General features: G+C 40.9%; 1 protein-coding gene across 1 annotated transcript in view; it reads left to right on the forward strand.

Moving 5' to 3' along the window:
* CYYR1 (cysteine and tyrosine rich 1) overlaps positions 1-13,820 on the forward strand; it is a 117,666-nt gene that overhangs the window by 70,290 nt on the left and 33,556 nt on the right. The gene's annotated exons all lie outside the window — the stretch shown is intronic.

The raw sequence follows: 13,820 nt of genomic DNA on the forward strand, positions 1-13,820 counted from the left end.
GAATCCACCTGCAATGCAAGAGACCCAGGTTCCATCCCTGCATCAGGAAGATCCCCTGGAGAAGGAAATGGGCTACCCACTCCAAAATTCTTGCCTGGAGAATTCCATGGACAGAGGAGGTTGGTGGGCTGCAGTCCATGGGTCACAGAGTCAGACACTTTTTCAATGGGTAGAAAGTGGCATTATGTTGTTACATTCTTTGAGGAAAATATGGTAATTTCTTTCAGCAGTTTGTTGGGTAAGTTGAACACAAACATTTTAAATTTGAACCTGTCCTTACTTAGGGCTTTTTTTCCCCCTAGCATTTTATTGTTTCAGACTAATTTGTCTTTGTAAATTTTGGCTTGCAGCTGCTGTTATTAAATGATTACCATTCTTCTTGGGGCTGACCTCATTTTCTTGTTCACTGGATACTTTGGCTATGAAAGGGAAACCTGTTGAGAAAAATCAGCCTCTGGTTTCTTGGTTCATATGCAGATCTGAATTCTGAAATTTGTGTAAAAATAGATTTTATTTAAGAGAAACTATTCTAAAATTAATCAAATAATGGAAATTTTAAAGATGCCTGATTCTTAAAGAAAGTACGTTTCAGTGATACAGCATTGTTTAGTATTTGTATTTGGCTCTTATTTTTTCTTATTTATTACAGAACAGCATATGTTCTGAGTTGGGACATTGTTGTTTTTTTGCCTCATCAACTTGAAACCCCTCTCTAGTCAGCCTAAGGCATGTTTGGTTGAATACCACAATAATATGCCATTATAACTGATAGCTGAGTCATCGGTTTTTATAGGATTGGTACTGTAAAAAGCTGAGTCATATGTCTTGTGTCAAAATTGAGTGTGAGTTTTAAAGCTAAAAGTAAAATGAACCCTTGAACATACTCAAGTGAAAAATCACAGCAACCTGTGGGCCGAAGGCTTTCATAGCTACTATTTGGTATTTTTTTCCAAGCTGCATCATTATACTCTGTATTTTCATGCAGCAAGTGGAAAAATCCAAGCTCAGAGCTCACTATTCCTGTTATGAAAAGGATGATATTGGAAATGATGCTAGTTTCTCTGTGATCAGCTCTAAGTCTTGACCATTGGCTTATCACGAGCTTCATTTGCTTGAAGTTTCCAGTGGCCAAGTGCTCAAATGAGAAACCAGGGTCATTTTAGCACATAGGCAACCACTGAGTTTGGGTAGCGAGCCCTAGAGGTCTCAGAACTTTTTTTTTCACATAAATATCCAGAAGTGGAATTTCTGGGTAATAGGTAGTTCTAGGGCTTCCCAGGTGATCTTGTGATAAAGAATCCATCTGCCAGTGCAGGAGACATAAGAGACGTGGATTCAATCCCTAGGTTGGGAAGATCCCCTGGAGGAGGACATGGCAACCCACTCCAGTATTCTTGCCTGGAGAATCTCACCGACAGAGGAGCCTGGCTATAGTCCATAGGGGTTGCAGAGAGTCGGACATGACTGAAGTGACTTAACACACACACACACACACACACACACACACACACATGCAGTAGTTCTATTTTTAATTTTTTGAGATGCCTCATACTGTTTTCCATAGTGGCTGCACCAATTTATAATCCTACCAATCACACACAAGTGTTCCCCTTCCTCTACATTTTCATCAGCTTTTGTTATCTCCTCTTTTTGATGCCAGCCATTCTAACAGACATGAGGTGATATGTCATTAGAGTTTTGATTTGTGTTTCCTTGATGATTTGGAATGCTGCACACCTTTTCTTGTGGTGGTGGTGGTGGTTTAGTCATTAAGTCCTGTTCGGACTCTTGTGACTCCATGGACTATAGCCCACCAGGCTCTTGTGTCCGTGGGCTTTGGAGAAGCCTGTATATATATATGCTGTGCTATGCTTAGCCTTTCAGTCAGGTTTGATTTTTTGCGACCCCATGGAATGCAGCCTGCCAGGCTCCTCGGTCCATGGCGATTCTCCAGGCAAGAATACTGGAGTGGGTTGCCATGCCCTTCTCCAGGGGATCTTCCCAACCCAGGTATCGAAACCAGGTCTCCCGCATTGCAGGTGGGTTCTTTATAAACTGAGCCACCAGGGAAGTCCAAGAACACTGGAGTGGGTGGCCTATCTCTTCTCCAGGGGATCTTCCCATTCCAGGAATTGAATCAGGGTCTCCTGCATTGCAGGCAGATTCTTTACCAGCTGAGTTCCCAGGGAAGCCCGTATATATGTACATATATATAGCTATTGAGTTGTTTGAGTACTTTATATATTTTGGACATTAATCTGTTGTCAGATAGATGATTTGCAAATATTTTTGTCTGATTCCATAGGTTTTCTTTTCATTTTGTTGATTTTTTTGTTGATACGGAATTCTTATAGCTGCATTTAGTGTTTCTGTTATTGTTAACTTTTTTCGCAGTTGTCCTTATGCCATTTCATTGAACTTGCTATTTTTTTTTTAAATAGCAATAAAAGGACTTTTGTCCTTTGGGCTAAAAAGAATGTTACTAGACAAACAAAACTTAAAATACACATATTAGAGCCTTTTAGAATAATTTTGAAAATTAAAATGGATAAGCAATGATGGGGGGCCCTGAAAGGCTCTCTTAAAAAAAAGAAAATTGAAGGTTTACTTTTTTTGTCCCAGCTGCCTTTGGCATGGATTTGTAAAATTTAGAATTTTCTCAAGGTTTTTTTTTTGTTTGTTTTCCCCACTTTGCACCCTATATTTTATGACCACATGAATGGGTAGTACCCAGACAAATGTTTATTGTGACCTTAAAAAAAATGTCAGTTGATGGGGAGCAAGCTAAAGATTTCTGTCAGCTCCTCATTAGAAGTCTTAAATCTCCAAGAGGCCAGGGCAGTGAATGTTCTTCAAGAGCGGTCTCCAGGCAACAGGATTCCAGGCAGATACTTCAGAGGACACAAAAGTGAACAGAAACAAGATGAGACACTGAGTTTGGAAAAAGGAAGAATTCACAAAAAATGTAGATGCATTTGAGAGATACATGTCAGAACATTCTAGTGTCTTGGAGAGAGGAGTTAAAAGGTGGCATTTTAACCCATAATTAATTTCTTAGAATATGAGATTTTTAAATTATTTATTCGGGACTTTAATAACATTTGAATTTTTGTCAATAGAATGGAAAGCTTATTGCTGTTGTTGTTCAGCTGCTCAGTCATGTCTGACTCTTTGTGACCCCATGGACTGCAGCATGCCAGGCTTCCTTGTCCTTCACTATCTCTCAGAATTTGCTCAAACTCATGTCCATTGAGTAGGTGATGCCATCCAACCATCTCATCCTCTGTCACCTCCTTCTCCTCCTACCCTCAATCTTTGCCAGCATCAGGGCCTATTCCAAAGTCAGTTCTTTGCATCAGGTGGCCAAAGTGAAAGGTTAACATACCCTTAAATAATTTTGGCTCAATTTTGATCACAGACCTCAAATTACTATTTTCTTTTTTAAAGAATGAAATCGGTGATTAGGAAAGCAGGACTTAAATATTTAAAGTGTATCTCACCACTCAGGAAGATACTCTAAATTATCTCACTAATCTCCTAAATAAATGAAGCCCCTGATTATTCTTTTCATTATAATAGTACCTCCCAGTACTTTTAATGGTGATGAAATTACCCTACTGAAATTAGAATTAATATCATAGAGACTTTTTTGTGGACTCTGGTGCAGCTCTAAAATTGAACTTTGTGAAAAAAGTAAAACTATTATGTGTTCCACCTACTCTTATTTTCCTTGTCCCACCTGCCTCCAGAATCAAGTATAAAATAGACACTGTTGACTGCAGCATATACACTCAGACCATATCACTAGGGAAGAACATCAACATTTGGGCAAAAATAAACAAGCACATGGGAATAAGGAATAAAAAGAAAAAAGTCATCGTCAAAAATACTCATCTACAGGAACAGAGCACCACCTGTTTCACACATGTTTTTAAAGACAAGAAATTAAATAAAACGTCTTAGCTTTACCATTAACAACAGCTCACTGGTGTATTACAACGTAACAATATGAAATAGAAAATATATTTGGAGTTAAATATATTATAAATAGACTTAGACACCTGTTTTATGTATACAAGGAATCAAAAGAGCCTTCTAAAAGGAAAAAAAGAGACACTAATATAATACCTTGTCCGTGTAGATACAAAGACCGAGAGAAAGTGAAAGGCCTGAGATAATGTAACTATTCTCTATATGCTGGAAGGGTTACAGCCTGAAATAATTAGTATACAGGAAGGAAACAGTGACTTTAACTTTCTTTTAAAATGTTTAATTTCATAAATAACTTGTTCTCTTATTGCCTTACAAATGTTTCTTACCTTTCTTGTCAAACTTGCTATGCATTTTCATCGGCTCCCTGAATATCCTCCAAAGCAAGCCACATTCATATATGCTTTTCATCTCTTTTAGCAAGACTGGAAAAAAAATGCAGTTATCAAATTTATACACAGCGAATGAATTCTGCCCATGCTGCATTTTGAACTGGGGAGGAACGTGTTCTTGATCGCATTGCCTTGGCTTGATTTCTGAACATTTCTGTCCTTTGTCCTTTGACTCTCTATACAGACTATTCTAAATTTCCAAGACATGTTGCTTGATTTCATTATATCCTGGATGCATACATACATATTTTAAAAATCCAGCTGGATTTCTTAGGTTGCAAAGCACATTTTATTGTGAATGTGTTTATGGTCTTGGAATGTCAGGTTTTGTTATTGCTTTTACTTTTCTACTCAGAAGTTATGTATATTCCTTTCTACCCTAAGGCATTGAAGTATTAGGGCTGGTAAGCCAAGATCCTTTGATGGGTGGGGTTTTTTCCCCACATTCATTAAAATATACTTATCGGTTGACACTTTTAATAGTACTCAGCAGCTTTCTCTCAGGATGTGCTGTTCGTCTTCAATACGTTTTCCCAGCCATCATTAATTCTTAAAACACTTCAGAGAGGCACATAGGTGAGCATCACTCGTCAGATTTTCATGCAGTCTAACTGTGGGAAACCTTCCATCAAGATAACAAAATGACGTTGGGACCCATTATCTCCACTGTACAGATGAAGAAAATGAGCACAGAAGATGAAGTGGTGGAGCAAGGAAACAGAAAGAGAGGCTGTGTGAACAGAGTGCAAACACTTTTCCAATCCCAGCTCTCAAACCCTGGCTCGTTTGTATTTGATCTTCTTACAGATCTCTCTCTCGACTGCGGAAAAAGAGACCGAACTGGATGGCATGCTTTAGAAACTTCTGAATAAAACTTTCCCTAAGAATTATTAAGTGATATCTTTAAAGAAAGGCTTTCCGGGTGGCGCTAACAGTAAAGAACCCACCTGCCAATGCAGTTAGATGTAAGAGACACAGGTTCAATCCCTGAGCAGGGAAGATCCCCTGCAAGAGGGCATGGCAAACCCACTCCAGTATTCTTGCCTGGAGAATCCCTTGGACAGAGGAACCTGGCCAGCTGCAGTCCATAGGATCACAAAGAGTCAGACACGACTGAAGTGACTTAGCATGTACTCATGCAGCACATAATTAAAGAAAAACCAATAATCACCCCATGGTTTGTGATCCTCAGTTGAGCACTAGGCACTGGGTAGCATCTGTTCAGAATGGGGCTTTGCCATCTGACTGATTTGGTTCTCAGGGAAAAATCATTTACTAGGATTTCTCTGGGGCTTCCCAGGTGGCTCGGTGGTAAAGGATCCACCTGCCTAGCAGGATACTTGGGTTTGATCCCTGGGTCAGAAAGACCCCCTGGAGGAGGGCGTGGTGACCCACTCCAGTATTCTTGCCTGGGAAATCCCATGGACGGAGGACTTGGTGGGCTGCCGTCCATCGGGTTGCAAAGAGTCAGACACGACTTAGCGACAAGAACCAGAGGTATAGTCACTAGAGCTTTCTCTCTCTGCTGTGTGAAAGGTAGTCATCTGGAAGACAGGAAGAGGGCACCTTGGTCTTGGACTTCCCAGCCTCCAGAGTTGTTTGCTGTGCTGTTTAAGTCCCCAGTCTATGGTATTTCTTAAAGCAGCCTGAGCTAAGACACTGCCTTGTGTTTGGCTGGGATATAAGTTCCCCAGACCCATCCCTTTAACCCTCCTTCCCTGTATTGCCATAGACCTCTCCTCTGGCCAGAAAATATTGCTTTCTGTTCATTTTTCCTCCCTTTCCAGTTTTCCTTCAAATTACTCAAGACCATAATTCCTCCCCTTCAGCCAGTCTGGTACATTTACTGATATTTGGCATTCTGTGTGCATCCAGACCCAGCAGTTTTTCACTAATACAACCTCCTGCCTGTCTGCCCAACTTCATTTCCAGTTTCACTCATGATTGCCCTTAGTTTCTGCTCCCAAACGCCCTGTGTTCTCTCCCTCCTCCTGTATCTGTTGCTTGCTTTGCTATATTCATTTTTAGTAGCTGCCATAACAAATTACCAAAAACTGTAGTTTAAACAATAGAAATTTGTTCCATAGTTCTGGCAGTCAGAAGTCCCAAATCGAGGTGTCAGCAGGGTTCCCTCTGGAGGCCCTAGAGAAGAAATTTTTCTCACCTTGTCCAGTGTCCAGTGTTTGCTGACATTCCTTGGCTTGTGCTCAAACTTCTGCCTCCATTGCATTGCATCTGCTCTTCTGTCAAACTCTCCAGTGTGCCCTTCATAAGATACTTGACACTGCAGTTAGAGTCTACCCAGGTAATCTAAGCCAGTTAGAGTCCACCAGGGGCTTCCTTGGGGGCTCAGATGGTAACGACTACGCCTGGAATGCAGAAGACCCAGGCTTGATCCCTGGGTCAGAAAGATCCCCTGGAGAAGGGAGTGGCAACCCACTCCAATATTCTTGCCTGGAGAATCCCCGGGACAGACAAAGCTAGCGGGCTACTGTCCATGGGGTTGGGAAGATTCAGACATGACTGAGCAACTAACACTCACTTTCACACTTACCCGGGTAATCTAGGATGATCTCTTGATCTCAAGATCAAAGAGATCTTTTGAGATCATTTCATTTACAAAGGAAACATAAATTTCATTACATCTGCAAAGGTCCTTTCCAAATAAGGTAATGTCCACAGGATCCGGGAATTAGAACATGGAGATGTCTGTTGGAGGAATACCATTGAACCCACTATGCTTGGCAGTGCCTTTTCTTACCTCCCAGTTGGTATCCCTGTCTACACTCTTGTCTCAGGCAATCTCTTTTGTCATTATATCCATATCCCCCTGAAACACAATTGTCTTCTTGTTACTTACACCCTTACTTCATGCTCTCCCTTTTACCAGGGTTTTCAGGGCATGAAAACCTTTCATTTATTTCATTCATTTCAACCTTATTGCTAGTTAGCTCCTCAAGCCCACCTGCAACTTTTAGTCAAATACCTTTCTGCCATCAAAGCTGTATACAGCGCTTGCTTTACTGATCTTTCTCTTTTAAAATATTCCTTCTCTCTTCCGATTTCCCGTAGGTTGTTTTCTCTTCCTGAATCCTTTGTTTCCTTCCTTGACTACTTCACCTTTCAAGTCTCATTTTAATCGCCACTTCTTAATATTTCTAAATATTATCTATTATGTTCTAACTTATTATCCATCTTTCTTCCATGGTAGAGGCCATGGACAGAGGAGCCTGGTAGGCTGCAGTCCATGGGGTAGCGAAGAGTCGGACACGACTGAGTGACTTCCCTTTCACTTTCATGCATTGGAGAAGGCAATGGCAACCCACTCCAGTGTTCTCGCCTGGAGAATCCCAGGGACGGGAGCCTGGTGGACTGCCGTCTATGGGGTCGCACAGAGTCGGACACGACTGAAGCGACTGAGCAGCAGCAGCAGCAGAGGCCAAGGCAGATGCTTTCTGGATCGCTGTTGTGTCCTCAGCTCTTAAGCAAACACCTGAATAGGTATTTCATCACAACTGATGAATATATGAAGACATGTGTTCTTCACTCTCTTTTCAATATCTTATCAAGTATAAGAAATGGAAATCGTCTCAAACTGATGCCAAATTTGGCTGCTTGGAGCTTAAAACCAAATGAAAATATGTGATATGGATGAAGTGGGAACTCAACTTGAGATCCAGTTTGTGTGTGTGTGTGTGTGCTTAGTCACTCAGTTGTGTCTGACTCTTTGTGACCCCATGGACTGTAGGCCACCAGGCTCCTCTGTCCATGGGTATTCTCCAGGCAAGAAAGCTGGAATGGGTTGCCATGCCCTCCTCCAGGGGATCTTCCCAACCCAGGGATCAAACCCAGGTCTCCCACATTGCAGGGGGATTCTTTACCGATTGAGCCATCAGGGAAGCCCAAGATCCAGTTTAGATATTATAATTCGGGTGTGTGTGCTCCATCGCTCAGTCATGTCTGACTCTTTGTGACCCTTTGGACAGAGCCTGAAAGGCTCTTCTGTCCATGGGATTTTTCAGGCAAGAATACTGGAGTGGGTTGCCATTTCCTCCTCCCAGGGATCTTCCTGACCCAAGAATCTAACCCACGTCTCTTATATCTCCTGAATTACAGGTGGATTCTTTACCACTGAGCTATCAGAGAAGCCCTTTTAATTCAGTGGACAGCATAAAATCAGTATTTACATGTGGGTTTCCTAAAAGACTCATGTTTTGTCTTTCAGTGTAGAAAAAAAAATGTGTGTTTCTAAGGTATTTTGAAGCATAACATTTAGGAGCCTTGATTTTAAATTGATTTCCAGAAAAGCAATTAGTTTCACATTATCGCAGTATTATCAGAGACAGGATATATGATGCTTTCTGAGGTTGGACACTTCACTGAGTTCATGGCATTTTAATAACTTGAGCTTAAAATAGTAAAAGACCAAATTGTATTTCTTAGCCCCATGTGATGCTAGAACTTCCTTTAGGGAATATTATAAGAAGCAAATTAGTAGCAGAAGGGAAAAATAAAAGTCAAGATTTATAGAATAGGCCCCAAAGGTTCTGCAACCATTTTTCTTTATAGGTATGCTTCTCATAGCCCTCTTGCTAGCTGATTTTGTTTTAAAAAATGACCTTGTCTTTCCTATAAAATCAAATCCAAATTCTTGCTAAAGGGTCTATTTTATGTTCTTTGACCTGAGTAATACAAGATTGATGAAACAGCCTTTGAAATCATGAGCTGCTGAATTGATTGACATAATCCCAAACTGTGTACATAAAATGTTATTTGTGTTGTTCACTGGAATTTTTATGATTTAGATTTCCTGATAAGGGTAGATTGGTGGGAAAGGGCTCATTGGCAAAATGTGGTTGATATTGTTCAGTTGCTAAGTCACATCTGACTCTTTTGGATCCCATGGACTGCAGCACACCAGGCTCCCCTGTCCTCCACTGTCTCCCAGATTTATGCCCAAATTCATGTTCACTGAGTCAGTGATGCTACCTAACCATCTTATCTGCTGCCACCCCCTTCTCCTTTTGCTTTCAATCTTTCATGATTCGCAAATTAAATCTGAGCCAATGTGAGAATGTTTTAAGGACCAGTCAAAATTATTAAGATTGTTGGCTTTGATTTCAAATAAAGAATAAGAATTTAAAAAAACCTTGATGCCAGTGACACTTACCAAACCTAAATTGAGTACTTTTAGCAACCTTCTTACATCATCAAAACCAAGTAATTAATATGTTAGTGTCCAGGAAGTGCCTTTCATTACTAGTAGATGCTTTCAAGTTTGTCATCCCACTGGACCTTAACGGTGCAAAAACAGTTAGGAGAAATTTGAGGAATAGTTAAGAATGACTAAAGGAAATGAACATACACATTTCCATTAAGAGTCCCTTACATCCACTAGGTAATTGATCTTTCTTGCTGAACGTGGGTTAGGTCAGCAATAGAACAGTACATTGGATGAATAGGGATCTGTACAAATTGGCAGTTTCTGAACGAATAGTTGCTGAACTAAATTTCTTCCCTATTTCAGAAATACTAATATGCCTATTTCCATGGAGCCAAACGTATCAGTTATTCAGTTTCTTTATGTCTGTAACATTTTGTTAATGTTTGCTAGTTTTTTATATTACGCCTCAGAAACATTTTTCTATGTTGAATATTCACAGCTGAATATTCACTGTGTAAACCATGGTATCTTCCCATATCTTAAATGCATTTAGTAGTTTAAGAATATGAAATAGAATGAGGACTGAACAGAAAATAACAGTAATATTCATAATAATATTTATCCATTTCCATAATTTCTGTAAATAGAAATGTTTTGACTTAAATCATTATTTTTTTTGTTGTTGAGCAATTGTTTCCACATATCTGAGTCCACTTGGTATTTCTTTTCTCTGAGCCCCATCCTTCACCTCCTGAACCAATTTCAACTGAGACTGAAAGCTTCTAGGCAGCTTTAGATCTCTTTGTTACTCCAACTCACTGATTCGTAACTCTCACTCTATATTAGCACCATCAAGGGAATTTTAAAAATATAATAATATCTGCATATCATCCCCAGAGGTTCTGGCTTCATTGAGTTGTATTTAGACCCAGGTATCAATATTTGTAACCACAGTTAGTCCAACTTGAGTGAAATGCCTGTCCTCAGATCTGTTCCATGTAACACACGGGGGAAATATCACTGTTCTTGTTCAGTTGCTTAGTCATGTCCAACTCTTTGCAACCCCATGGACTATAGCTTGCCAGGCTCCTCTGTCCCCTGGATTCTCCAGACAAGAATACTGGAATGGGTTGCCATTTCCCCCTCCAGGGAATCTTCCCAATCCAGGGATCAACTTGAGTCTCCTGCATTGGCAGGTGGATTCTTTCCCACTGCCACCTGGGTGTGACTGAATTTAAATCTAACAAGACAGATCTGAGGACCAGTCTTCACTCTGAGGCAAAATGGGATTGGGTCTCATATTCTTTACCAAATCAGGCACCCCATGGGGCCTGATAGAAGTTTCATCTTGGAAGCTTCATCAAGTTTTAGGATATAATATTTCCAGGGGCCCACACTAGCTGGGCTTAAATTCTGTTTCCTGAGTTGAAACCACTTATGACATCTCATTCTGATAACAGAATTCTTGCCCCAAACTGAAATTCAGAGACGTAAGTGGTGCGAACCAGATTTACACACTGGTGTGTTGAACCCACATCCTGTGCTCTGAGTCATGGCACTGATGCATTAGACAGGACAGCTAGGCTGTGCTGCAGAAACAGATAAACCCTGAAATCTCAGTGGCTCAACCCAATGCCATATTACTTCTTGATCATATCAGCAGCTCACTTGTGTGGCTCTCCTTGAAGCCATGATCAGGGACTCCGCCTCCTTCCATATTGTGGGCTCACCATTCCAGAATCCTTTGCTTCCATCCACCTAGGCTGGGCTAGTGTTAACAAAGTTCATGTTCACGGGCACAGGGAGGCCAAACAAACTGAAACTTCATGGAGTTTGGAGCAAAGGAAGGTTTATGGCAAGGCCTTGCAAGGAAACAAAGTGACTCAAGCCCTAAAATGTCTTGAGCTCCCTTAAATTTCAGCATTTTTAAAATTCAGGTGAGGGAAGGAGGTGTCATAGGTACCTGATCAGACCTGCACAATTTTTGTATTAATAGGAGGAACAGGTTGGTGTCTGAGAGGTTAACATGATCTGTCCTTAGGCCCCAAGATGCCCAGGGCTATGTGCTTATTGTCATCAAGTTCTTATATTGCATTTGGTGGGGGGTTTTCATGTCTGCAAAACAACTCAGGCAATTTCCATCCAATACTGTTATTGGTCCGTCTAGTCAAAGCTATGGTTTTTCTAGTAGTCATGTGTGGATGTGAGAGTTGGACTGTAAAGAAGGCTGAGCACCGAAGAATTGATGCTTTTGAACTGTGGTGTTGGAGAAGACTCCTTGAAGAGCAAGCCGACCAGCCCATCCTAAAGGAAATCAGTCCTGAATATTCATTGGAAGGACTGATGCTGAAGCTGAAACTCCAATACTCTGGCCAGCTGATGTGAAGAACTGACTCATTTGAAAAGACCCTGATGCTGGGAATGACTGAAGGCGGGAGGAGAAGAGGATGACAGAGGATGAGATGGTTGGATGGCATCACCAGCTCAATGGACATGAGTTTGAGTAAACTCCGGGAGTTGGTGATGGACAGGGAGGCCTGTTGTGCTGTAGGTCATGGGGTCACAAAGAGTCAGACATGATTGAGCGACTGAACTGACCAACTGTTATCTAGGTGCTTCAGAGAGAAGCTAAAGCAGAGGATATGGAGGAAGGCCTGACCCCAGAAGGCCCCATAGGGTCCAGCTTGGTTACATTAATGAAAGGTGGTAAAGAAGGAACACCAGCTATCAGCTGATCTTGACAGGAAGCAATGCATCTTTTCCTTTAATATTCTGTTGGGGAGAATCAGTCACATAGCCCCTCCCTTCCCAGATGCAAGGAAAGCTGGGAAATATAGAGGAGGAGCAGGTAACTCTTACTATTGCCATAGCAACCTGCTGCCAGCTCTCATCTGCCCTAGATGGATCTGCAGAACTAAAGATTGGTTTAGTGGGTTAGTCGCTAAGTCCTGTCTGGCTCTTGAGACCCCCATGGACTGTAGCCCTCTAGGCTTCTCTGTCCATGGAATTTTCCAGGCAAGAATTCTGGAGCAGGTTGCTGTTTCCTCCTCCAGAGGATTTTCCCAACCCAGGGATGGAACCAATGCCTCCTGCATTGTAGGCAACCTCTGCATTGGCAGGTGGATTCTTTACTGCTGAGCCACCAGGGGTTCTCTATTGCTGTGTTTCTTCTTGTTGGACCCACCTCTCTGCTCAACCTGCATTGAAGTGATCAGAAGAATCTTTGTGTTTTGTTGATGACTCATTACTTGCTGTTCTGCCCATCCACACAGGCAATATAAGTTACTTAAATAACCTACTGTTTGCCTCATCTTGCTAGACTACATAGCTTATGTTGGCTAACAGCTTTTTCCCCAGTAAGAGAGCTGTTATTTTTTTGGGCTACTCTTCCAATTTGACTGTGCTACTAGATAGAAAAGGATGAAATCTGCCTAGTTTAAGAGACATACAAATAAGAGACAAAACTGATGTTATACCACTCTAGTGGTTCAAATCAGGCAAAATTCCCTCCCTGTATATTGCATGGCTGTCAGAGTAGAATCCTAGCCCATTGGAATGTCAGAGAATACAGTGAGACATCCAAGCACATTATAATAGCTGCTCCTAAAATTGCACTGAATCCATCTGATTTTTAAATCTTTTATTCTCTCTATTTAAAAAAAAAAATCATATAAAATATCTTCCACACCAACTGTTGTATTATAGTATGGCTATTTTTGACAAGATCTTTGAGGTAAAATCATGACTTTCCAAAGTACAGATAATAAAGACCTGTCTTGATACTATGCATGAGTACATTCAGTTATAATTACTTATGTAAAATACTGAATACTACCTTGATGATTTTTACATCTTCACAGACTTGAGGCTATTGCTCATACTGACGATAAATGAGATAAGATTACTGAGAAGAGATAGTCTCTTTCCACCTTAGAAATGGAGATGATGTTTGGAAGAGATTTGTGTGCCTAAATAGAGCGTAAATTACAATGAGCCAATATTCATTTTCTTGGACTGTAATTAATTATCACACTGAAGTTTAACTCTCTTCTAATCTTTCTTCTGTGTTCATTAGGTTGCGATTTCCACCTCTGTTCTGCTTTCCTTTCTTGACCTGCAGCAGCTGTATAATTAAAGTGGAATTTCTGCTAATTAGTTGTGGTACTGGGGAGCTAGAGGGGACCTGGGGCATCATCTGATCCAATTAGATTCTAACTGCACAAAGACTTGGATCAGAAGATCAGACTGCAGAAACAATCTAAGAATAACTCAAA

This window comes from Bos indicus, chromosome 1 (assembly GCF_029378745.1).
Source record: "Bos indicus isolate NIAB-ARS_2022 breed Sahiwal x Tharparkar chromosome 1, NIAB-ARS_B.indTharparkar_mat_pri_1.0, whole genome shotgun sequence".
Lineage (NCBI taxonomy): Eukaryota > Metazoa > Chordata > Mammalia > Artiodactyla > Bovidae > Bos > Bos indicus.